Source organism: Bufo gargarizans, chromosome 11, assembly GCF_014858855.1.
Source record: "Bufo gargarizans isolate SCDJY-AF-19 chromosome 11, ASM1485885v1, whole genome shotgun sequence".
Classification (NCBI taxonomy): Eukaryota; Metazoa; Chordata; class Amphibia; order Anura; family Bufonidae; genus Bufo; species Bufo gargarizans.
This window is the reverse complement of record NC_058090.1, coordinates 99,134,497-99,160,490: the sequence shown is the minus strand read 5'-3', so window position 1 is coordinate 99,160,490 and position 25,994 is coordinate 99,134,497. Positions and strand designations below refer to the sequence as shown.

At 44.0% G+C, this 25,994-nt stretch overlaps 1 protein-coding gene across 2 annotated transcripts in view; it reads right to left on the bottom strand.

The window, feature by feature from the left end:
* Positions 1 to 3,205, bottom strand: part of LOC122921867 (toll-like receptor 2) — a 41,258-nt gene extending 38,053 nt beyond the window's left edge. Inside the window, exons 1-3 of one of the 2 annotated variants that reach the window (XM_044272156.1) lie at positions 3,153 to 3,189; positions 2,776 to 2,911; positions 2,524 to 2,690 (exon numbers count right to left, since the gene is read on the bottom strand). The gene's annotated coding sequence lies outside the window, so the exon portion shown is untranslated. Of the gene's footprint in view, positions 1 to 2,523; positions 2,691 to 2,775; positions 2,912 to 3,152 lie in introns of both variants that reach the window. The other variant, XM_044272157.1, reaches the window with a different exon arrangement.
* Positions 3,206 to 25,994: the final 22,789 nt, after the last annotated feature.

The following is a 25,994-nucleotide window of genomic DNA, read 5'->3' as shown; positions in this document are numbered from 1 at the left end:
AATACAAATACAGCCGGTGGCAGAAACACATTGGCGGCACCAGACCTCTGACAGGGAGCTGCGATCAGCGAGGGGTTAATTGCCGCGGACGCAGTGCCCTGTCAGAGGTCGGGTGTATTTCGTTCCCATTGGTGGCAGCGGCAGCACAGGGGGGACGGAGAGACTGCGTCCTTCTCCCCGTGCTGCCGAGGGAACATGGCGCACGCTGAGAGCAGCCCGATCCATGTTCTCTGATACTGGGCTGTGCAGTAACACAGCCTAGTATCGATAAAAGGCCAATACCAATATTGCATCGATACCGGGACAAAAGTATTGAAAATTCGATACCCGAAACAACCCTACCTTCTTCTATTCTGGTTATCTGCCGAACTTCATCCACCCATCATAGAACCCACACTCCAACTGCCCTGAATCTCACCCTCCTTTACATCTGAGGGTGAGATACACACAAGGACCATGCGGTACTCCCCTTATCACAAGAGAGAAAAATACAGCTTCACCCAGGCGACCCTCCTCATCCGGGCAGACATACCGAACTCCTCTCTTTCCCCCGCTGTCCTCCAGACAGCAGTCTCTCCGTCCTGCCTCGTAGCCGCCACCAGCTGATCACCATAAAGCGGCACACAGAAACAGGCTTCCATTAAAGGAGCAGAGGACAGGCGAACGGGAGCATTCATCTGGACCTGGGGACGCCGAGAGATAAAGCACGTGGCTCCCACGGCAGGCAGCGGCAGGCGCTTCAGACAAGTTCGCTCATCGCTCGGCAGGGAAGGGAGGTGGAGCTACAGCCGGACGTTCCATCCCAGCATGTGCTAACCCACGTACATTGACAGAAATAATTCTTATCATTATTATCTTATCATTATTATCTTATCGGGAAAACCTAATCCCACCCCCAACCGCTCCCCCTTCTGTGAAAACAGAGAGCCCCACTAACATGCATGGTACACTCCATATAGCCGCTTATATATATACTTTTCACGCAGGCTCTTTAAATCTGCCCGTTCAGATGCTTCTTCAGGGGTTTTATCCCGATATACTCCCCGGAGTTTAGCTGGAAAAACCTCAATCTCTTTCTTATACTATTATATTTTTCCTTTGAGCGCTGGTAGCCATTGAGAACCCCGGGTACACACTTATTTTTGTCCCATCTATTTGAAACTTCTCCGAGGCTCTGACCTCCTTCCAGGCAGCCTCCCCATCTCTGCAGGATACAAACTTAGTCAGCATTGTTCTTGGATATTCCCCCGGCTATCCTCTTTTATTGGCGTCTCTGTGCGCTCTCTCAATGGCTATGGAACTCAGAACCGTCTGAGATGTACAGTTCTCCAATATCTGACACAATCCGAACCTTCCTTTCCTTCAGGTATCTCCACCCGTCTCAGATTGTTTCTTCTTGCTCGGTCTTCCTAATCTGTTTACTCATTCTCCATGGCAGCATTCGTTTGTTTTAGAGATATTGCCTCTTTCTCCAGTTTAAACAATAAATCTTCCACCGGTGACGGTCTACTTTCCAATTCTTGAACACAGTCTCTCACCTTTGTAAAATCCTCTCTAATTAACGTGACATCTGTTTGATTGCCCCCCATCTGTGTGACCACCTTCCCCATCATACTCTAACCTCGTAACCACACCAAAATTTTTTTCACAATTTTTGGGTCAGAATCCCCTTTTTCTCCCTCCACGGCCGTCTAAATACGTATTTTCTTCCAAACCAAGCTCTACCCCTATCTCATTCCCAGGGTTAGGGGGTCTTCGTGGAGAAGATGAGGAGGTCAGATCTTTACTTAAAGCATTTTGTTTTTGTCTTGAACGCCTGTTAGCATTATTAGTATCGGATCCATGTTGGTCCTCTCTCTGGTAATAAACTGGTCAGGGAGTTGGCAGTCCAGAGTTACTCCACCAGTAATCAGAGGGCAGGTTAGGAAGGTGTTAGGGCAATTTATGGGGGGGCCTCAGTCCCAGATCCGAGTTAGTATCTCCGGAATTAGGGGGTAGAGGATAGAAAGTTATTTGAGGGGCTAAACGCAGTAGTTAGAGGGGGGGAGGGGGTTGGATATGTTGAAAGAGACAGATAAGAAGTATAAAACAATGCTGCTCTCTTTCTTGCTCACATCCAGAGATAACTTTATCCCGGCTCTCTTCCTTATCAACACTCCCCCACCGTGCCCCACGAGTGTCAGCTGCTGTGCCTCCAGATTGCCACCATCCAGAGCCACCAGAAGGACCAAAGAGCGCGCAGGAGACCGGGACAGACAAGCGCTAACCGCATTCAGCAGACCCTGGGAGAGCGAGCCGCACCAGCTCACCCACGCGGCGTCACCACCGGCTTCTTGAACGTCCCGCGCACTCGGGATCCTGGAGGCAAGGAGGGGGAACGGAGCTAGTGTCACACGCCAGACGCAGCCATGCTCCTCCCTACACAGACGTGACCACACATTACATAACTTAAAGGATTTGCCGGTCAGGAGTCTGGGAAAGCTGGGATAGGCCTTATGTAATGGTGAGCAGCGTGGTTCTCACCTAGCTTGAGAAACAGAAGAAGAAGTAGCCCATAAAACAACTCCAGAATGGCAGGATCTTTACAGCCCATCACATCCGGAGTCTCTTGGCTCTTGTCCCAGATTCACAGCAAAATTAGGAAAACGTCTCATGTTTTACAACCACAACTGGTGACATTACAACGCGTCCTACAAATCCGAAAAAAACACACTCAGCGACAACTCCAAATAAAGTTCTGCTCCACCTGCAGAGCCCCTGACACCCTGCAATTACCTGCAGATTTATCCCACCTACGTCTTCAGGAAAACAGGAGGCCACGGCTCGCCAGGCTCTGGGGCAGTCCCATGTAAGTCACAGTGTCAGGCTCTGGGGCAGTCCCATGTAAGTCACAGTGTCAGGCTCTAAAGACCTACACAGAAAGAGTAGAAAGAGTGGAGGTCGAATTGGTCGGTGGCCAGTTATCTGCCATATTCATTCAAGAAAGTTCTCCTGAGGCGCATTGTACTACGTAGAGGTGACGACAGGAGAGCTCACCGATTATACACATATAATGGACAGGTGATGACTGATTACAGCTGCTACACAACTACAACTCCCAGCATGTCTGAGCACTGATTAATAGTAACATACAAGCTGTGCTGTGTACTCACCCCCCAGACACCGACACCAAACTGCTGGCCTCCTGCAACACATAGTATCAGAGGCCCCTGAGCGGTCACTCCCATCATCCAGCCCACAACATTAACCCTTCACAGCCTGCAATCACCACCCCATTGTATGCTCTCATAACTTCCAGGGACAGTGTATCTAATCCCATCCTATGTAACACTGTCTGCTGAGCAGTGTATCTAATCCTATCCTGTGTGATACAGTCTGCTGAGCCGTGTATCTAATCCTATCCTGTGTGATACAGTCTGCTGAGCTGTGTATCTAATCCTATCCTGTGTGATACTGTCTGCTGAGCTGTGTATCTAATCCTATCCTGTGTGATACTGACTGCTGAGCTGTGTATCTAATCCTGTCCTGTGTGATACTGCCTGCTGAGCCGTGTATCTAATCCTATCCTGTGTGATACTGTCTGCTGAGCTGTGTATCTAATCCTATCCTGTGTGATACTGTCTGCTGAGCGGTGTATCTAATCCTATCCTGTGTGATACTGTCTGCTGAGCTGTGTATCTAATCCTATCCTGTGTGATACTGCCTGCTGAGCCGTGTATCTAATCCTATCCTGTGTGATACTGTCTGCTGAGCTGTGTATCTAATCCTATCCTGTGTGATACTGCCTGCTGAGCTGTGTATCTAATCCTATCCTGTGTGATACTGACTGCTGAGCTGTGTATCTAATCCTATCCTGTGTGATACTGCCTGCTGAGCTGTGTATCTAATCCTATCCTGTGTGATACTGTCTGCTGAGCTGTGTATCTAATCCTATCCTGTGTGATACTGCCTGCTGAGCTGTGTATCTAATCCTATCCTGTGTGATACTGTCTGCTGAGCTGTGTATCTAATCCTATCCTGTGTGATACTGCCTGCTGAGCTGTGTATCTAATCCTATCCTGTGTGATACTGTCTGCTGAGCTGTGTATCTAATCCTATCCTGTGTGATACTGACTGCTGAGCTGTGTATCTAATCCTATCCTGTGTGATACTGTCTGCTGAGCTGTGTATCTAATCCTATCCTGTGTGATACAGTCTGCTGAGCTGTGTATCTAATCCTATCCTTGTGATACTGCCTGCTGAGCTGTGTATATAATGTGTATCTGAGCACCCACTGACTTCAATGGGTCGGGGTTCCAGAAGATACAGCCAGACTTAGGACCAGTGCGGCCACGCGGATCCGGAAGCTGAGGGAATCGCGTCAGTGGGTCCGCACGCGGCGGCCGGTTCGTGTTTTGTGGATCAGCGGTTCCCTAATCAGGGGGCACTACAAGCAAAGACATATCAATGAGATCCAGCAGGGAAAGCTAAGAATCTATTCCTGCTGACAACCTGCTTGCATATCCTGTCTGAGAGGTTGTCACAGCCCCGCCCCTTGCTGATGACATCACTGATACTGTGTGTGAATAATAAGGTATTCTTCCTGTACTATATTTCACAACATTTTTATTGATATCAAAGGGGTAACAGGTTACAATGTACACACAGAGCCGGATAATGTGATGATCAAAAATAAATACAATGTATAGAAACGTTTGACAATATACACGTCACTAGTAGTCAGGTTACGTGTACACAGTTGTCGTATAGTTACCCAGGGAAGGGGTAGAAGGGTAAGGAGAGGGGGAACAAAAGCAACAATACAACACAGCTGGAGAAGAGCAAAGCAATGTTAAGAGGAACGAAAAATATAATGGCGCAGGTGAGCCAGATATACAGGTGAAACTCGGAAAATGGGAATATCGTGCAAAAGTCCATTTATTTTAGTAAAGCAACTTAAAAGTTAAAACTAACATGAGACTCATTACAGGCAGCGAGAGATTCCAAGCTTTATTTGTCATAATTTGGATGGTTATGGCTACAGCTTATGAAACCCCCAAGTCACAATGTTGAGGTCCCCTTCGCTCAGGAGGTATGGATTTTAAGCTGCATTAAGGCAATTCCTTTTCATTTGCATTACTGAAATACATGGACTTTTGCGCGATATTCTAACTTTTTGAGTTTCACCTGTATGACAAGGTATTTCAGTTCGGATATGCTTTCAGCCACTTATTCCAATACTGCAAATAGGAATCGTAAGAACCCCTACAGGACCCTCCATTGCACAATTATAGCCCACCCTGCGTATTATATCATCAAGTGAAGGAATTTTGGTGGAACGCCAATGTTTAGCTATTAACGTCTTTACTGTTGTAAGATTATGAAATATTATGACCCTATCGACTCTTGGAAAATCCTCAGTCCCTATAAGTAATAAACAGAGAGCAGGATCCTTGGGCTTAGAGGTGCCCAAAATCCTGTTCAGTAATGATAGTGTTTTATGTCACCCATCGCCTTCTCACATCTTATATTTAGATAAGCGTTGAGGGGTCATATCCCACTTTTATAGCACTTTACGTGTGTGTTGCACAGCTCGAGAATTTCCTTGCTGCAGTAAATGCCAAATTTGTTCATCATTAGGTAAATCCAATTCAGATGTCCATCTCACCAACCCTGACACCTCATCGGTGGAACTGTGTTCCAGAAGTAGTTTATAAACTTTTGACAAACCTTTAGTACGGTCAGATGTGCCAAAAAAATACATCTCAAAAGTTGAAGTAACGAGTCTTGGGGTTTTTGAAAGGGAGCCCAAAAGGGATCTTAGTTGCAAGTATTTATAGAACTCTTTATTGGATATCTGAAAGGAACTAGCCAGGGCTGAGAAGGGACCAACTGTCCTGAACTCCAAATCTGACAGACTTTGGTCATTCCCGCAGCTATCCAATTTGAAAAAGAGATATCTAGTATTAGCCGTTCCACCATATGTAAGGTGATGTCAAAAATATTCCATGAAACCAACTGTTTCTTTATCTCGTTTTAAGCCATGAACCTAAACTTGCTTTCATCGGTGGCAATGACGGAGTCAGTAATGAGTTTTTTTAAGGATTGCCAATAAATAGTCCTTTAAGGGTGTAGGCCCAATAATATATTTTTCTATCAGAACCCATTCTGGTACATTATCCCCTTGTAACCAGCACCTTACTTGATCAAGTATTGCAGCATGGTAGTAACAAAGTAAATTAGGAAGGCCCAAACCGCCTTGCGGCTCAGATTTGTATAAAGCTACCCTAGGCTCTTTATTATTCCAAACAAAGGCATTCAATAATGACTGTAAGCCGGCGATGTATTTTTGGGGTATTACAATAGGGAGGTTCCTAAAAAGGTACAGTATTTTGGGCAAGAGCATCATGTTAGCAGTTGCTACCCTTCCCACCCAAGATACCTCCACCTTAGAATAGGCGGCTATATCAGATTTGATTATCCTATTCAAAGGAACATAGTTGCGAGCAAACAATTCTGTAGAAGGGAATGTAAGTGTTATTCCCAGGTACGGCAAACCTTCATGTGACCACTTAAACGGGTATTGAGGTGCTAGCTGAGAAGCTAACCTGGGAGAAAGTCCCATATTTAACATAAGGGACTTGTTAGCGTTAAGCTTATAATATGAGATGTCACTGAATTGCAAAAGAAGGTTCATTACTTTCGGAAGAGACTTCTGGGGATTGGTTAAAGCTATAATGACATCATCAGCGAATAACCCTATTCTGTGGTCTACCCCATTGATGTTAATGCCTGTAATCCCTTTTGGAGGACCTGATAGCCTCAGCCAGAGGTTCCATGACCAATGTAAATATTATAGGGGAAAGGGGACACCCTTGTCTCGTCCCGTAATATAGAAGGAATCCGATAAATGACCAGAGGCCAGTACCTTCGCTGATGGGGTAGAGTATAGTGCCAATATGGCTTTGTGGGCCATGCCAATGATCCAAAATTTATTTAGTACAGCTTCTAGATATCCCCAATGTACTCTGTCAAACGCCTTCTCCGCATCAAGGAAAAGCAGCAGAGAAGGCGTTGGACAGGTCTTATGTTTGAGTCTGGGAAGGTCACCTGCGAGGATATGTGTGTCTTGTACACAAAGAATGTCAGATTTAGTTTCAATGGCCTCCCGCCATAATTGAGATCTCTTGAATGGGCTATTTAAGCCTTTAGCATTAATTGAAGTAAACGTAAGTACCATTGTAATGTACCAGTATTACTGCTAGTTGGCGACTTCCACTCACCCAAATCACTGGCGACCAACAAATACATAAACATTAAGCTGTAGGTCAAAAAACATGGGTCCCATCTCAAGGAACACCTAGCGCCTAGATCAGATAGAAAGTAGCATTACTAGGAGGGGAGATACAAAAAGTCCCCGATTTGGCCAAACAGGCCTGAGACAATGAAGGATTATTCTCTAGGGAAAAAAGAAAAATAACAAAGAGAAAAGCTTATTTGCTAACGATTAAGTTCAGTCATTTGGAGAATTCCTCTGCCTGACTGTGGTCCATTCTTCTTCCACGTGTGTAGGAGAGGCAGGTTTTGGCGGAGTCACAGATCCACGAGGTGCAGATAAGTTGTAGAGCTTCTGACGGAGTGGATACCACCAGCTTGCCTCCTTCTCTGGATATCAACCATTTAGCTGGAAAGCCCCATCTATATGGAATTCTGGGTTCTCTCATGATTTTCGTAGCTTCCTGGAACTCCCGACGTCTACTAAGAGTAGCTGCGGACAAATCTGTGTAAAGAGAGACGGGGCGAAATCTTTCTGGCACTACCGGATTATTGCGTGCAGCAGCCATTAGGTAATGTAATGTGCGCCATTACATCCCTAGGGATGCCTGCTGGCTATCTTTTAGGTTTCGGTATTCTGTGAGCCCTATCAATGAAGAGCTCGGTTGGAGATGCAGTAGGTAACAGAACCGTAAAAAAGTCTGTCAAGAATTCGTGCAGCTGGTCAGGTTTCACCGCTTCCGGAATCCCACGGAATCGTATATTGTTGCAACAAGACCTATCTTCCAGGTCACCTCCTGTGGGGGCAAAGACCCCTTAGTCTTATTTATGCCGAGTTCCAAATCATCATTGCCCATAGATTCAGTAATGGGTACCCATGTAGAATTGATTGACCGACACTCAGTGATCAAAGCAAGTCTATGTTTATTAAAAGACAAACTGTATATCTTATACTGTTAATGGGGGAGGAAAAGACCCTCCCACACACGTCTCATATAACTCATGATCACATTTGCTTACAGAGCAAAAAGTATTACACAATTATAATCTGCAGAGATCGGCTTTACCACAAATTAGGAACTATAGCTCCTTGGAAAATTATAAGAGGAACTAAAAACAGGTGCAAAGGCTAAAAACTGCCAGTTCATTAAAAAAAATGAAAAAGACAGAAGAGGAAGTATGTGAAACATGTAACCGTTATTTTAGAATAGTCACAAGAACTTCAGCATCTTCCTGTCTTCCACACCTCCGGCAACTCCTCATCTTCTTCATTGGTGGTGTCTGCCAACTCCTCATCTTCTTCATTGGTGGTGTCTGCCAACGCCTCATCTTCTTCATTGGTGGTGTCTGCCAACTCCTCATCTTCTTCATTGGTGGTGTCTGCCAGCGCCTCATCTTCTTCATTGGTGGTGTCTGCCAACTCCTCATCTTCTTCATTGGTGGTGTCTGCCAACGCCTCATCTTCTTCATTGGTGGTGTCTGCCAACTCCTCATTTCTTCATTGGTGGTGTCTGCCAGCGCCTCATCTTCTTCATTGGTGGTGTCTGCCAAAGCCTCATCTTCTTCATTGGTGGGTGTCTGCCAACGCCTCATCTTCTTCATTGGTGGGTGTCTGCCAACGCCTCATCCTCTTCATTGGTGGGTGTCTGCCAACGCCTCATCTTCTTCATTGGTGGTGTCTGCCAACGCCTCATCTTCTTCATTGGTGGTGTCTGCCAACTCCTCATCTTCTTCATTGGTGGTGTCTGCCAACTCCTCATCTTCTTCATTGGTGGTGTCTGCCAGCGCCTCATCTTCTTCATTGGTGGTGTCTGCCAGCGCCTCATCTTCTTCAGGTGAGTCAGGAAACTCTGTGTTAGTTAGAGCCTGGACGGGCAAGTGTTTATTATTTTATGTGGATGTCACATGTGTTAGGTGAAGCTGCGACTTCATGATAACCTGTATTGGTTGGAGTGTGCGCAATAAATGCACGGTTTGGACCTGAAACCTGGTGTCCTAAAGTCGTATCTGTGAGAATGACCCCCAAATAAGAGGCGATCCCTTACAATTGGTGGAGGATGCGGGCAAGTTGTCCATGAGAGAAGGGCAACGGTCGGTTGCTAGGGGCAACGCTGAGACTGCAGGTGCTGCTAAAAGCTGTTTTTTGCCGTGTGTGGCGTTAAAGGAACGGAAGCTTTTTTTTGTCCAGTGGAGCAGGTGCTGCTCATAACAGTGTGAACTATTTTGCTGTGGTGCAAGTAAAACTGCAGTGAATTAAAGGGCCAGTAGCCCAGCAAAAGTGGACTTGTGGCTGAAAGCTTTTCCTGCTACCATGGGTCTCGGGGAAGAGTACGTCCGGCAGCGCTGACGCATACAGCAGGCAGAAGAAATGGCCATAGCAATTGGCTACACTAAAAATGAATTGGCGAAATTTGATGCAGAGCGAAAGGCTTTGGAGGCACAGTTGCAGCTGGCCTTGAGAAATGGGTTCTCAACACTGTATGGACCCTGTACAAAGTTCCAAGAGGTTGGTGGTATGTCGGGACTATCAGGGGGAAAGCAAAGATATGCCGTTGCCGTTGGGAAGATAAAGAGGTAGAGAGCGGTGCGGTTCTCAGGAGTGCATATCTTCCCTGCGACTGTGTCCGGAGTCCTAGAGAGGAAGTGCGGAGGTGCAGTAAAGCTGTTGCTAGGAGCAACCACAACCTTGATGAGTCCGCGGGAGAGAATGTCTCTGCTTTACCAGAATGGGTGATTACAAAGGGTAAGACTGTTCCTGTTATTAACCATGTGGCAGAGCCAGTGACAGTGAGCCGGCGGCAGGGGATACCTGCTGGGCCGGTAGGTAATAAGTCACACAGAGAAAAGACTGTGTCTGGACAGGCGGATAAGCCTGCTGTGATTGCTCCCTCGCAGAAACCTAGAAACCTACAGAGGAGAAGGTTTCTGTGTTACCTCAGCTGCCCATGACCAAAGCTAGTTTTGGGATGACAAGGATCCGGGATCCCATGCTAGCCCGGTTGAGAGGTAGCACAATATTGTGCAACAGTCGTGCGGATAAGGACTATCCGCTGATTTTCACTGAGCGTGAGACTCCAATGAGAACAGAGACTGATGAACTTGATGTTACAGATAAGCTTATACATGAGGGAGTGTTGGGGAGTAATCTTCCCTTATGCTGGGAGTTGTGGAGTAATGGAGACACTTCTGCAGAGAGTGCAAAAACTCCTGCAGAACTTGTACCTGTACCTGTAAGGAAAAGGACCATTGAAAACAGTGATAGTACCATGTTTGCCAAAATGCATAATGGAAATGTGAAGTCATGTGATAATAATGACAGGCCTTTTCCTTTGCAGGCTGTGATTGGGGGAAAAAGCTCACCCTGTCGGTAAACATGTGTCTGATATAAAAGTGTTGATAAATGTTGAAGAAACACCGCTAGGAGACCCCATTGTAGACAATGTGGCAGGGCTAGAGGGTGTACCACACGGACCAGAGGTGGATGTGCAGTCTCCACAGGTTTCTATGATTAATAAAATGTCCCAGGTGGGGATTGACTCAGGGGTGCCCCTAGAGGCCAGGGTTAATAATGACACGAGCAGTATAAGTGGCCTATGTGCCGTGACGGTTAGCAACTCCGAGAGTGAGGCTACCATGTCAAGACCCAGCAAAACTAAAGTGGTTACTAGTAGCGAGTCTAGCGACCAGATGACAGTTATATCTGACGAGACGAGAGTTCAGTCGGGTGACAGCCTAGTGTCTGAAGCTCATATCCTGACAGTTGTAGATGACCTGACAGGACAGTACAGCTACAAACTTGAAGATGTTGTCGCTCGCTCTGTACAGTCCCTAGATACACTAGAGATGGGGCTAGCGGTTCTCGCAGAGCAACTGCAGGAATCTCCAGAGGAGTCACAGAAAGAGATTAATGAACTGAAGGAACTAGAGTCACTAATAGAAGCAGAAATTCTCCAACTTCAAGAGGAACTTGCAGCTTTTGAGCGATCCAGACTTCATGCAGAGCAGGAAAGAGATGAGCTGGCTGTTGAGGTTCTAAACAGCGCCTCAGAAAAATCTGCTCTCTTGGGGGAGAAAAGACATTTGGAAGCCAGGATGGCTCAACTTGATCAAGAGTTATGTGATCGCATGGTGGACCTGGACCACCAGAGACAAACTGTATCTAGATTGGAGAAGAAACAAAAGAAGTTTGACCAGCTCTTGGTTGAAGAGAAATACATATCGGCTCGATATGCCGAAGAACGTGACCGAGCGGAGGCTGATGCTCGGGAGAAAGAGTCCAAGGCCCTCTCCTTGGCTAGAGCCCTTGAAGAAGTGCTTGAGGAGCGAAATGAATTAGAGAAGCTGAACAAGCAACTCAGAGCAGAGATGGAAGCTCTCATGAGCTCAAAAGATGCCATCTATGAGGTCGAGAAGCCTAAGCGTGCTCCTGCACAGCAGGTGGAAGAAGGTGAGAAACCGGAAGAGGAAGATCCTCTGGAAGACTTCAAGAAGCCAGAGCCTGTTAAAAATGGGACTGGAGAGGGTGGCACTGTGGTGCGGGCTGTGGCAGAGAAGATGGAAGATGCTTCTGTAAAACCAGTTGATGGGGCTGATGTGGATGCCGAAGACCACAGACCCGTGGTAGCGTGTAACCTAGGCCTGGAAGACGTCCCCTCTGCATACAGTGCCTTCCAAATAGCCAGCAGGCTGCTGGGGAAGAAGTATGAGGAGGTGAACAATCAGTTTTCGGATCCGGGCTGTTACAATGGGCTGTATCTCCTGACTCCTCCACAAAAGGAGAACAGTGTCCTGGGTGAGCCTCTGGAGAAAATGACAGAAGACGAGGAGTCTGCTGAAGACCCTGGTGCCTCCTGCCTCGATGAGAAAGAGGGGGAGGGGTTAACAGGGCAAGTGTATGGTGCCATGTCCGAGAAGGATGAGAAGGCGGTCAAAGAGACTGGAGACTTCAAGAAGACAAAGACTGAAAAAGTTAAGGCCGATGTGTTGGTTGACGTGAAGTCCCCAGGTGCTACAGAGACCAAAGTTAAGCCAAAGGGAGCTGCGGCCGAAGTGGAAAAAGCCACTAAAGAAGCAGAGGTCTCTAAAACTGCCATAGTAGCTGGGGTAACTACTGCTGGAAAGAAGTGACCCAGATGCACGTAAAAGAAGCGAGTAGGGGCAAGCATGCTTTGCTGAAGGAGCCCTGCAAAGCAAAGGAGAAAGTGTCGGGATATGACCATGACTGGGAACAGTTCAGGCAAGAGCTGCAGCAGTCCAAGAAAGGACGTGAGGCGCATGTACAGGAGCCAGAGGATCTAAAAAGAGAGAGAGATCAAAATATACGACAGCGCATCATTATCACTCGGGGAAAAAGTAGGAAAAAAAGAGTATCTGGCCATGAGATGGGCACATGAGGCCTTTAGGCAGTTTCGATTAGGCAAGATGTTGGTTTTGGTGATAAACCAAGCTCTGCTGGCGTGGGTCTGGCAGAACAAAGGGAAGGTACGTGTCACGAGGTTCCTGGCCTCTGTGAAATAAGAACCGGTAATCTTCTGTGGCAGCGGCAGCTAGTGCTCGCTGACACTGGGTTACTTAGTGTGGCTGTAAAGCCAATCTGGGCCGGTTCTTATTGGGAGCAGCCAAAGAGCAGGGTGGGTGGCTGTTCTCCACGTCCAGGCCAGGTGGATGCCCTCTCACCAGCCTCCCGTGGTTATGCAGGTGTTCACCCTCACAGGCTTGAACAAAGGGGGGGATATGTGAGACAGTGACAGGTCTCACGCAGGTTAGATAATTCGGTCCACACCCCTATTCCACCACAGGCAAGACCAGCTGGAAGTAATCAGGCTGCACAAAGCACCTCCCAGGGTGTCAGCAAGGGGGGAGTGTGGTACCTGTGGACAGAGGCCTGGAGGCTCTGTGTGGTCCAAGCCAGGAGGCTGAGAGACCACTATTCCCCATGTGTGCTGAGACACTGGACTGGAGGCAGTGGGCGTACTGGGCTCTGTACAGCCAGGAGGCTGTGGGACATTGGCTGAGAAAGCCGCACGTGTTCACAGGGTGTGAACAAGGACTTAGGTGAGTCAGGAAACTCTGTGTTAGTTAGAGCCTGGACGGGCGAGTGTTTATTATTTTATGTGGATGTCACATGTGTTAGGTGAAGCTGCGACTTCATGATAACCTGTATTGGTTGGAGTGTGCACAATAAATGCACGGTTTGGACCTGAAACCTGGTGTCCTAAAGTCGTATCTGTGAAAATGACCCCCAAATAAGAGGCGATCCCTTACAGTAGCGATAGATCTAATGAGGGTTTGCTTCAATGTCTCAGTCTTATTAACTGGTAACGGATTGAGTGCAGTAGATAGAAGAGAGTCGTCTGCCATCAGGGCTTCACACAGCGGCGGCTGGGGTACCGTAATTATCTATCTATCTCTCTATCCTTTCCCTCCTGTCTCTCTTTCTTCCATCCTCTCCAGCTGTACATTGTGGTGGGGGGAGGGGGGCTCCTTATGCTGTGTGTGTGTGTGTGGGGGGGGGGGGGGGGGCACATACTTTCCTTCTACTTCTGGGGTTTAGGAATTTCACAGTTATTCCCAGGTCCTCTGAGATTTAAAGGGACACACACATCATCTTATATAATTGTAATAAATGTCATGTTGTAGTATGGAGTGGCCCTGCAGGGCCCCAGTGCTCCTGCGGAGATCCAGTATGAGCTGGACCTACGTCCCCAACACCTATTTTATTGGTAAAGTCTGTGGAGGGAAGTGGCAGTGGAAAGTGAGGGTAGTTGTCTGAGATGTATCTCTGCAAGTCAGTGGTGTGCCCCGTCATGTGAAGACTGATTCCCTGGTGGCCAGTGCTTGTCGTGTGGCGGAGATATATATTCTGGTGTCCAGTGGGTGATCGAGGAGACGACATACACTGACGAGCAGAAGGGTAACAATGTTTTGCACGTGTGACTTTCAGGCTTCCTATCTCACCATCCACTACGGCTTCGGATGTGAGACTCCCATCATCCTATAGACAATCCTCGGGGCTATCTCATACATGCAGCCTCACATGTGTCCTCACATTCCTGGTTAGCTCAGTGTCTTATTAGGAGGACTCCAGAACTCGCATCACCCAGCTCATCCACAGCGGTATCCTGTGAGCGCCATGACAGCTGGAAGAATGCAGAAAAGTAGGAACAGTGGACAGGAGAAGATTGGAAATGGGTGATTTGGAGCGATGAGACGAAAGTCATTAGACTGGGCTCTGATGGGTGCAAATGGGTCTGAAAGAAACAAGGGGGTAACAGATCGAGAAATTGGAGGAACTGTCAAGTTCGGTGGAGGAAGCCTGGTGATATGGGGTTGTTTCACAGCCAAAGGCGTTGGATACTTGACCAGGATGGATGGTGGTCTCAGTGCTGAGCTATATGTGATGATCCTACAAGACAAGGTACTATATACACAAGTAGTACTATGGGTATGGAAAGGACAGGCCCCCGCAGTCCCAAGATCTCAACCCAATCCATCATTGGGGGGTAGAGTTGACCCAGGTGAGTCGACCAGTATGCACCAACATTGGGAACGTGTAGAAGAGACCGGGGACAGATTTCGTTTGAGACATGCTTGAGTCTGATGGAGAGCGTACCCAGAAGGATTTAGACGGTGTTGAAAACCAAAGGTGGATTTACAAAATACTAACAAAAGAATAAAAATTTAAATTTAGGATTTTAGGAGCAAAACAGTAACAATGCAGTTATATGAGAAAAATCTGCATAACTAATAAAATGCTAAATAGCTGCAAGTCCAGTGTATGTATGAGATAGCCAAGAGGATGGTCTATAGGATGATGGGAGTCTCACATGACATAAAAACATAGGAGGCGATTGTTATTAGTAAAAACAAGCAAAAATACAAGAATACATTTCAGAATCAGAATGAACAAACAATTATTTTTACTAAAATCATACATATCGTCTAAAGAATACATTTATAATAACTGTGACACAGGGAGAGGTTCGGTCTGGGAAAACAGGTATTTTCCTCCCAGCACGTGCTGCTGGGCTGATTTACAGCCAGGAGAGGTCAAATACCGGACTGGATTTTAAATGCCGGTCCAGGTTTTGGCAGCACCTGGCTGTCCTTAAATAGGTAGCTGGGCTCAGAAGCCAGGTCTCTGTGTTGGGATCTGGGAGCCTTGTGTCTGGATGAAGGCTTGCTACCTGTTTGGCGTGAAAACAGGTTGGTGCTGCTCTCAGCAAGGACATTGAGGCAGAAGTGACTTTTGGTTTGATTATGGCCGCTTGTTTTGTCACTTGCCTAAAGTGTGAATAAAACACTGAACTGAAGATCCAAAGAACTTGTGGTTGCCTCTATACTGCGTCCGCTAATCCTGTCTACCAGAGCGAGTCCCCACATAACTTTAACTTAAAGGGGGTTTCCAGGTTCAGAGCTGAACCCGGACATACCCTTATTTTCACCCAGGCAGCCCCCCTGAGGCTAGCATCAGAGCATCTCATGCTCCGATGCGCTACCTTGCCCTGCGCTAGATCGCGCAGGGCACGGGCTCTTTTGTTTTAAAAAACACACTGCCGAGTGAAAACTTTGCCCGGCAGTGTGTTTGGTGATGTCACAGGCTCTGATGGGCGGGCTTTAGCTCTACCCTAGCCATTTTACTGGCTAGGGCAGCGCTAAATCACGCCAATCAGTGCTGGTGACGTCACCGGGGTTCCTGGCAGCCCCATGGAGAGCCCGGTATGTCACCGGATCTCCCAAAAATGCCTTTGCCCTGCGCGATTTAGCGGGCTCACCGCACAGGTTGCACTTGACCACGGTGCACACATTTGCCACATGACCGACCGTGCCACATTTGAAGCACTTCCTAGGTTGTCCAGGATAGACCAATAATGAAGGCGTTAGGGAGATGTAAGGTGATGTTATTGTGCTCCTGCAGCTTCACCAGCACCTTCCACCCTCCAGTCCAGACACCATCGTCGTCCCTGTTCTTGGTGAGGTCAGACACGAGGTCACAGTGTCTTCGGAGCCACACCACAATGTCCTGGAGAGGAACAGATTCATCCCAGAAGATGACATTAACAATTACTGTGTCTGGCTTGGAAATTGGAATGAAAATGAATTTATTCCGACCCTCTGTGTCCCTCAACCTGACAAGGTTTGCCCAGAACCTATCCAGACTAGACATAAGCTTAAAGCGGACATCATAGCCCTGCCTGTCTGGTAGGTGTATCACTGCCAGGATGTCCGCTGGAGCAAACCCCATCTGGTGGCACAGAAGTTCCCTCACCACAAACCTTCTATCAGGGAGGTCTTCTTTGGTGCCTCAGTGTTTAAACCTCACCGCGTTCCTCCTCTTAAACGCCTGGCCTGTATAGCCTGCACTGGAGGTGAAGGATGGAGCGCCGCGGCTCCAGGCGTTTCTGGGCGGATCCTGACGGGGCTCACTTTCCTGCGTGTCTGCACTAGAGGGCCTCGTCTCATCCGGTGTAGATTTTGTTAAGGGGGGAAATTACAGACACCATTCTGTACACTTTCCTGCCCCCCGTCCACCTCTATGTCCACCTCAGATGGCTGCATATCCCACACAGACTGTACGTTATAGCCCCCGACCCCTCAGGTACATTATCACTGTCCACGGTCTGTGCCCCAGTAACAGAGCTCTCCTGCGTCTCCGCATCACCCTGACTCATGGATACGTGTCCATTGTCCTGCTGTTAGACTGTCTCTGCTGGGACCTGTGGTGCCACAGCTCCATGATCTTGCTCAGGGACAGCTGAAGGTCTTTTCGGCTGCTCTTGTCCACCTACCTTTAGGATAGGTTGTGTCACACTCCTGGGCTAATCTGGGGACACGGACCCTGATTGTGCTCTAGAGGAGTGGGATCCAATGTTCTGTCTCTGTTGTGAGAAACGTTGCTGGTTTCTGTAGGACTCGGCCAGGGGCCCCATCCTCTCCAGGACAGAGTCCATCTCCTTCACCACCTCCGCCAACTCTATGGTCAGTGAGTGCAGCTTGGTATCGTATAAGGTGTTGCTATCGGGGTGCGCAGTTTTGAGGTTGTACACACAGTCTATCAGTTGTTTGTGGTGCTTTAACTCCCCCATTCTCCTTACCAGTGCCGGGATCTCCTCCGCCATCTGCAGCTCGTATGGTCTCCTTCACCTGCTGTCCTGGTCGGGGCAGGGTTCCAGGCTGTGTGGAGTCACCGGTCTCCTGCAGCTCTCACTTTCCAGCTTTGCTGCTTGTACCTGCAGTTGCATCTGCTGAGGCTTGTTCACACTTTGCAGTGTTTGCAGACGTGGGATGTTAGACAACTCCTTGAGGCATTGCTGCAGATCTTGTGTGGCCTCGGCAGGCCAGGCTGGAAACCACCACTTGTTGTTTTAAGTTCTCTTGCAATGTTTGTTTCTCCAGAGATGTCTCTGTCTGTGTGCAGGAGGGGGAGCTGCTCACCTGCTGCCATGTCCTGTGCTCATCACCTCTGGGCCTGGAAACTGCTGCCATCTTCACTGCACTCACCTTCTTGTCCTCTTCTTTCCTCATAACAACAATGTTACTTCTACTCTTTTCCTTCTGCTGCTGACTGGAAACTTTAGGATTTGCATCCACTTTAGGAATACATTGGGAGTTTTCATTGGTTGCTATGACGCCGTGCGCTCCCTGCTGCCGCCGCAATACAGTAATACACTGGTATGATCTATACCAGTGTATTACTGTACTGTGGCGGCAGCAGGGAGCGCACGGCGTCATAGCAACCAATGACGCCGTGCGCTCCTGCTCTCAGGAGGAATCCAGGCGGCGGTTCCATGGACTGCTCACGGCCGTGAACAATGGCTGTGTGCATTCGGCCTTACACTGGAAGCCTGGGCCTTGCTGAGGGAAGTTACCCGTCTAGGGTGGCCCCTCCATGGGCATGCTCCAGACATCAGGAGAGCACTAACACACGTCCTCACAGCTAGGAGGCAGTATTATAGTAGTTATATTCTTGTACATAGGAGCAGTATTATAGTAGTTATATTCCTTGTACATAGGAGCAGTATTATAGTAGTTATATTCCTGTACATAGGAGCAGTATTATAGTAGTTATATTCTTGTACATAGGAGCAGTATTATAGTAGTTATATTCCTGTACATAGGAGCAGTATTATAGTAGTTATATTCTTGTACATAGGAGCAGTATTATAGTAGTTACATTCTTGTACATAGGGGCAGTATTATAGTAGTTATATTCCTTGTACATAGGAGGCAGTATTATAGTAGTTATATTCTTGTACATAGGAGGCAGTATTATAGTAGTTATATTCCTGTACATAGGAGGCAGTATTATAGTAGTTATATTCCTGTACATAGGAGGCAGTATTATAGTAGGTATATTCTTGTATATAGGAGCAGTATTATAGTAGTTATATTCTTGTACATAGGAGCAGTATTATAGTAGTTATATTCTTGTACATAGGAGGCAGTATTATAGTAGTTATATTCCTGTACATAGGAGGCAGTATTATAGTAGTTATATTCCTGTACATAGGAGGCAGTATTATAGTAGTTATATTCCTGTACATAGGAGCAGTATTATAGTAGTTATATTCTTGTACATAGAAGCAGTATTATAGTAGTTATATTCCTGTACATAGGAGGCAGTATTATAGTAGGTATATTCTTGTATATAGGAGCAGTATTATAGTAGTTATATTCTTGTACTTCGGAGCAGTATTATAGTAGTTATATTCTTGTACATAGGAGCAGTATTATAGTAGTTATATTCTTGTACATAGGAGGCAGTATTATAGTAGTTATATTCCTGTACATAGGAGGCAGTATTATAGCAGTTATATTCTTGTACATAGGAGGCAGTATTATAGTAGTTATATTCTTGTACATAGGAGGCAGTATTATAGTAGTTATATTCTGTATATAGGAGCAGTATTATAGTAGTTATATTCCTGTACATAGGAGGCAGTATTATAGTAGTTATATTCCTGTACATAGGAGGCAGTATTATAGTAGGTATATTCTTGTATATAGGAGCAGTATTATAGTAGTTATATTCTTGTACTTCGGAGCAGTATTATAGTAGTTATATTCTTGTATATAGAAGGCAGTATTATAGTAGTTATATTCTTGTACATAGGGGTAGGGATCGACCGATTATCGGATTTACCGATATTATCGGCCGATATTCAGGATTTTGAACGTTATCGGTATCGGCATTTATTTTGCCGATATTCCGATAACGTCCTGGGAACACAGATCGCGCTGCTGACAGCGCTCTCCGTGTTCCCTCAGCAGCAGCACAGGGGAGAAGGAGCAGTGTCTCCTCCCCCTGTGCTGCTGCTGCCGCTCCAGCCAATGGGAGGACAGGGGACAAGAGGAGGGGAGGAGCTATGGCCACTGCGCCACCAATGAAGCTTAATCTCACATTAATTCATATACAGGAGGCGGGAGCTGCAGGATCACATAGCCGGCTCCCGACCTCTATGAGCTGTAGCTGCGATCTGCGGTAGTTAACTCCTCAGGTGCCGCGGATCGCAGCTACAGCTCATAGAGGTCGGGAGCCGGCTATGTGATCCTGCAGCTCCCGCCTCCTGTATATGAATAAATTAGAGATTAAGCTTCATTGGTGGCGCAGTGCGCCCCCCCAAGCCCCCCAGTATCAGACATTGATGGCGCAGTGCGCCCCCCCCCCAATATTAGGCATTGGTGGCGCAGTGCGCCTCCCCCCCAAGCCCCCCCAGTATTAAGCATTGGTGGCGCAGTGCGCCCCCCCTCCCCCCCAGTATTAAACAGTGGTGCGCCCCCCCCCCCCACCCCAGTCGCAGTGCGCCCCCCACAGGATTCCCTCTCCCCTGCTCCTCCGATCGGAGCCCCAGCAGTGTAATGCTGGGGCTCCGATCGGTTACCATGGCAGCCAGGACGCTATTGAAGCCCTGGCTGCCATGATAAGCTCCATGCTGCTGTGTGCACAGAGCACAGAGCAGCAGGGACAGTGTGAGCTCCTATTCACCCTGATAGATCTCTATCAGGGTGAATAGGACAAGGGTTCTAGTCCCTAAGGGGGCTAAAAGTTAGTTAAAAAAAAAAAAAAAGTAATAAAAATAAAAACACCAAAATATTAAATATAAATGAAAAAGAAAGATTTACAAAAAAAATAAAAATACACATTAACAATAAACATTAATTTTCAGCAGATTTGTGGGAATTTTAATTTTTTTTTCAAAAATGAAAATTCCCAGAATATCGGTATAAATTATCGGCTATCGGCCTGAAAGTTCACAAATTATCGGTATCGGTATCGGCCCTAAAAAATCAATATCAGTCGATCCCTACATAGGGGCAGTATTATAGTAGTTATATTCTTGTACATGGAAGGCAGTATTATAGTAGTTATATTCTTGTACATAGGAGCAGTATTATAGTAGTTATATTCTTGTACATAGGAGGCAGTATTATAGTAGTTATATTCTTGTACATAGGAGCAGTATTATAGTAGTTATATTCTTGTACATAGGAGGCAGTATTATAGTAGTTATATTCTTCTACATAGGAGTAGTATTATAGTAGTTATATTCTTGTACATAGGAAGGCAGTATTATAGTAGTTATATTCTTGTACATAGGAGGCAGTATTATAGTAGTTATATTCTTGTATATAGGAGCAGTATTATAGTAGTTATATTCTTGTACATAGGAGCAGTATTATAGTAGTTATATTCTTGTACATAGGAGCAGTATTATAGTAGTTATATTCTTGCACATAGGAGCAGTATTATAGTAGTTATATTCTTGTACATAGGAGCAGTATTATAGTAGTTATATTCTTGTACATAGGAGCAGTATTATAGTAGTTATATTCTTGTACATAGGAGCGTATTATAGTAGTTTATTCTTGTAGCATAGGAGGCAGTATTATAGTAGTTATATTCTTGTACATAGGAGCAGTATTATAGTAGTTATATTCTTGTACATAGAGCAGTATTATAGTAGTTTATATTCTTGTACATAGGCAAGACTAGTATTATAGTAGTTATATTCCTTGTACATAGGAAGCAGTATTATAGTAGTTATATGTCCTGTACATAGGAGGCAGTAGTATATAGTAGTTATATTCCTGTATATAGGAGCAGTATTATAGTAGTTATATTCTTGTACATAGGAGCAGTATTATGTAGTGTATATTCTTGTACCATAGGAGGCAGTATTATATTAGTATATCCCTGTACATAGGAGGCAGTATTATAGTAGTTATTCTTGTACATAGGAGGGCTAAGTATTTATAGTAGTTATATCCTTGTATCATAGGAAGCAGTATTATAGTAGTTATATCTTGTACATAGGAGCAGTATTATAGTAGTTATATTCTTGTACATAGGAGCAGGTATTAGTAGTATATTATTTGCTACATAGGAGCAGTATATAGTAGTGTATATTCTGCCATAGGAGCAGTATTATAGTAGTTATATTCTTGTACATAGGAGCAGTATTATAGTAGTTATATTCTTGTACATAGGAGCAGTATTATAGTAGTTATATTCTTGTACATAGGAGCAGTATTATAGTAGTTATATTCTTGTACATAGGAGCAGTATTATAGTAGTTATATTCTTGTACATAGGAGCAGTATTATAGTAGTTATATTCTTGTACATAGGAGCAGTATTATAGTAGTTATATTCTTGTACATAGGAGCAGTATTATAGTAGTTATATTCTTGTACATAGGAGCAGTATTATAGTAGTTATATTCTTGTACATAGGAGCAGTATTATAGTAGTTATATTCTTGTACATAGGAGCAGTATTATAGTAGTTATATTCTTGTACATAGGAGCAGTATTATAGTAGTTATATTCTTGTACATAGGAGCAGTATTATAGTAGTTATATTCTTGTACATAGGAGCAGTATTATAGTAGTTATATTCTTGTACATAGGAGCAGTATTATAGTAGTTATATTCTTGTACATAGGAGCAGTATTATAGTAGTTATATTCTTGTACATAGGAGCAGTATTATAGTAGTTATATTCTTGTAATAGGAGCAGTATTATATAGTTAATTATTGCCACTCGGAGCAGTAATTCATAGTAGTATATTCTTGATCAATGGAGGCGTATATAGTAGTATTCTTGTACATAGGAGCAGTATTATAGTAGTTATATTCTTGTACATAGGAGCAGTATTATAGTAGTTATATTCTGTACATAGGAGGCAGTATTATAGTAGTTAATTCTTGTACATAGGAGCAGTATTATAGTAGTTATATTCTGTACATAGGAGCCGTATTATAGTAGTTATATTCTTGTACATAGGAGCGGTATTATAGTAGTTATATTCTTGTACATAGGAGCCGTATTATAGTGTTATATCTTGTACATAGGAGCAGTATTATAGTAGTTATATTCTTGTACATAGGAGGCCGTATTATAGTAGTATATTCTTGTACATAGGAGCAGTATTATAGTAGTTATATTCTTGTACATAGGAGCAGTATATAGTAGTTAATTCTTGTACATAGGGTAGCACAGTATTATAGTAGGTATATAGTGTACATAGGAGGCAGTATTATAGTAGTTATATTCTTGTACATAGGAGCAGTATTATAGTAGTTATATTCTTGTACATAGGAGGCAGTATTATAGTAGTTATATTCTTGTACATAGGAGCAGTATTATAGTAGGTTATTATTGTACATAGGAGGCAGTATTATAGTAGTTATATTCTTGTATATAGAGCAGTATTATAGTAGTTATATTCTTGTACATAGGAGCAGTATTATAGTAGTTATATTCTTGTACATAGGAGGCAGTATTATAGTAGTTATATTCTTGTACATAGGAGCAGTATTATAGTAGTGTATATTCTTGTACATAGGAGGCAGTATTCTAGTAGTTATAATTCTTGTACATAGGAGCAGTATTATAGTAGTTATATTCTTGTACATAGGAGCAGTAGGTATAGTAGTTATATTCGTGTACATAGGAGCAGTATTATAGTAGTTATATTCTTGTACATAGGAGGCAGTATTATAGGAGTTATATTCTTGTACATAGGAGCAGTATTATAGTAGTTATATTCTGTACATAGGAGCAGTATTATAGTAGTTATATTCTTGTACATAGGAGGCAGTAGTATAGTAGTTATATTTCTTGTACATAGGGCAGTATTATAGTAGTTATATTCTTGTACATAGGAGCCAGTATTATAGTAGTTATATTCTTGTACATAGGAGGCAGTATTATAGTAGTTATATTCTTGTACATAGGAGCAGTATTATAGTAGTTATATTCTTGTCCATAGGAGCAGTATTATAGTAGTTATATTCTTGTACATAGGAGCAGTATTATAGTAGTTATATTCTTGTACATAGGAGGCAGTATTATAGTAGTATATTCTTGTACATAGGAGCAGTATTATAGTAGTTATACTCTTGTACATAGGAGCAGTATTATAGTAGTTATACTCTTGTACATAGGAGCAGTATTATAGTAGTTATATTCTTGTACATAGGAGGCAGTATTATAGTAGTTATATTCTGTACATAGGAGCAGTATTATAGTAGTTATACTCTTGTACATAGGAGCAGTCTTATAGTAGTTATACTTCGGTACATAGGAGCAGTATTATAGTAGTATACTCTTGTACATAGGAGCAGTATTATATAGTTATATTCTTGTACATAGGAGGCAGTATTATAGTCGTTATATCTTGTACATAGGGCGTATTATAGTAGTTATATCTTGTACATAGGAGCAGTATTATAGTAGTTATATTCTTGTACTAGGAGCAGTTAGTTATAGTAGTTTATACTCTTGTACCTAGGAGGCAGTATTATAGTAGTTATATTCTTGTACATCGGAAGCAGTTATTATAGTCGTTATACTTCTTGTTTACATAGGCAGGCAGTATTATAGTCGTTATATTCTTGTACATAGGAGCAGTATTATAGCTCGTTTATATTCATTGTACATAGGAGCAGTATTATAGTAGTTATATTCTTGTACACTAGGGGCAGTATTATAGTAGTTATATTCTTGTACATAGGACGGCAGTACTTATCGTGTATATTTCTGGTACATAGGAGGCAGTATTATAGTAGTTATATTTCTGTACATAGGAGCAGTAATTATAGTAGTTATATTCTTGTACCTAGGACGCAGTAATTATCGTAGTTATTATCTTTGTACAATAGGAGGCCAGTTATTATAAGTAAGTTTATATCTTGTACATAGGAGGTCAGTATTATAGCTAGTTATATTCTTGTACATAGGAAGCCGTATTATAGTTAGTTATATTCCTTGTAATAGGGAGCAGTATTTATAGTAGTTAATATTCTTGTACATAGGAGCAGTGCGAGTAGTTATATTCTTGTACATAGGCAGCGTATTATAGTAGTTATATCCTGTACATAGGAGCAGTATTATAGTAGTTATATTCTTGTACATAGGAGCAGTATTATAGTAGGTATATTCTTGTACATAGGAGCAGTATTAGTAGTTATATTCTGTACATAGGAGGCAGTATTATAGTAGTTATATCCCTGTACATAGGAGGCAGTATCATAGTAGTTATATTCTTGTACTAGGAGCAGTATTATAGTAGTTATATTCTTGTACATAGGAGCAGTATTATAGTAGTTATATTCTTGTACATAGGAGCAGTATTATAGTAGTTATATTCTTGTACATAGGAGGCAGTATTATAGCAGTTATATTCTTGTACATAGGAGCAGTATTATAGTAGTTATATTCCTGTACATAGGAGCAGTATTATAGTAGTTATATTCTTGTACATAGGAGCAGTATTATAGTAGTTATATTCTTGTACATAGGAGCAGTATTACAGTAGGTATAGTCTTGTACATAGGAGCAGTATTATATATTCTATTACATAGCTCTATATTATAGTAATTGTAAATTATTTTAAATGTTGAAAGAATATCTACCTTGGGACCTCTTTGATTACCCAGGGGCTCTGTGAGTCAAGCGATTTCTGAAACTGTTTGTACAGAGAAAGCGGCAGGATGGTGAATGGCTCCTGCATAAGGTACAATTACATGAAGTAACTTGTTTCCGCATTGACCACTAGGTGTCAGTGTTGTATAGGCAGCGGCAACAATCTGCTCAGCCACAGTTGTGATTATTTCTATTACATAGTGTTGTATGTTTTTCATTGTGCTTCCTGAGGCTGTAATAAAATATTGAAACAAAACAGGAAAGTCCTCACCTGTAAGATACAAAATAACTACACTGAGGATCCTATTATGTGTAAACTTCCTTTTACTTAAAATATCAACTTTATTTTCTCGTATTTAACACCAGGTGTCAGTATATGTTCATATTTGAATAGGACAGTGACCTGGGCAAGCAACACCTGTGCCACAGGTACCCTGGGAGGGATGCTGATAAGACATTTTTGCCCTTGCCAGGGTATTAATATATAGGTCAAGGACAATGAACGAAACCTTCATTTTGGGTGAAGGAAAAAGTAGCTACGACAATGAAATGTTTAGTTTTTTTAGCTGTGTGTTATCAGCCATTTCAGGGGAGAGGATGACTGTAGGACAGGGGAATACAGTCTATTGCCCATCTGTTATCAGCCATTTCAGGGGAGAGGATGACTGTAGGACAGGAGAATACAATCTATTGCCCCCTGTTATCAGCCATTTCAGGGGGAGAGGATGACTGTAGGACAGGAGAATACAGTCTATTGCCCCTGTTATCAGCCATTTCAGGGGGGAGGATGACTGTAGGACAGGAGAATACAGT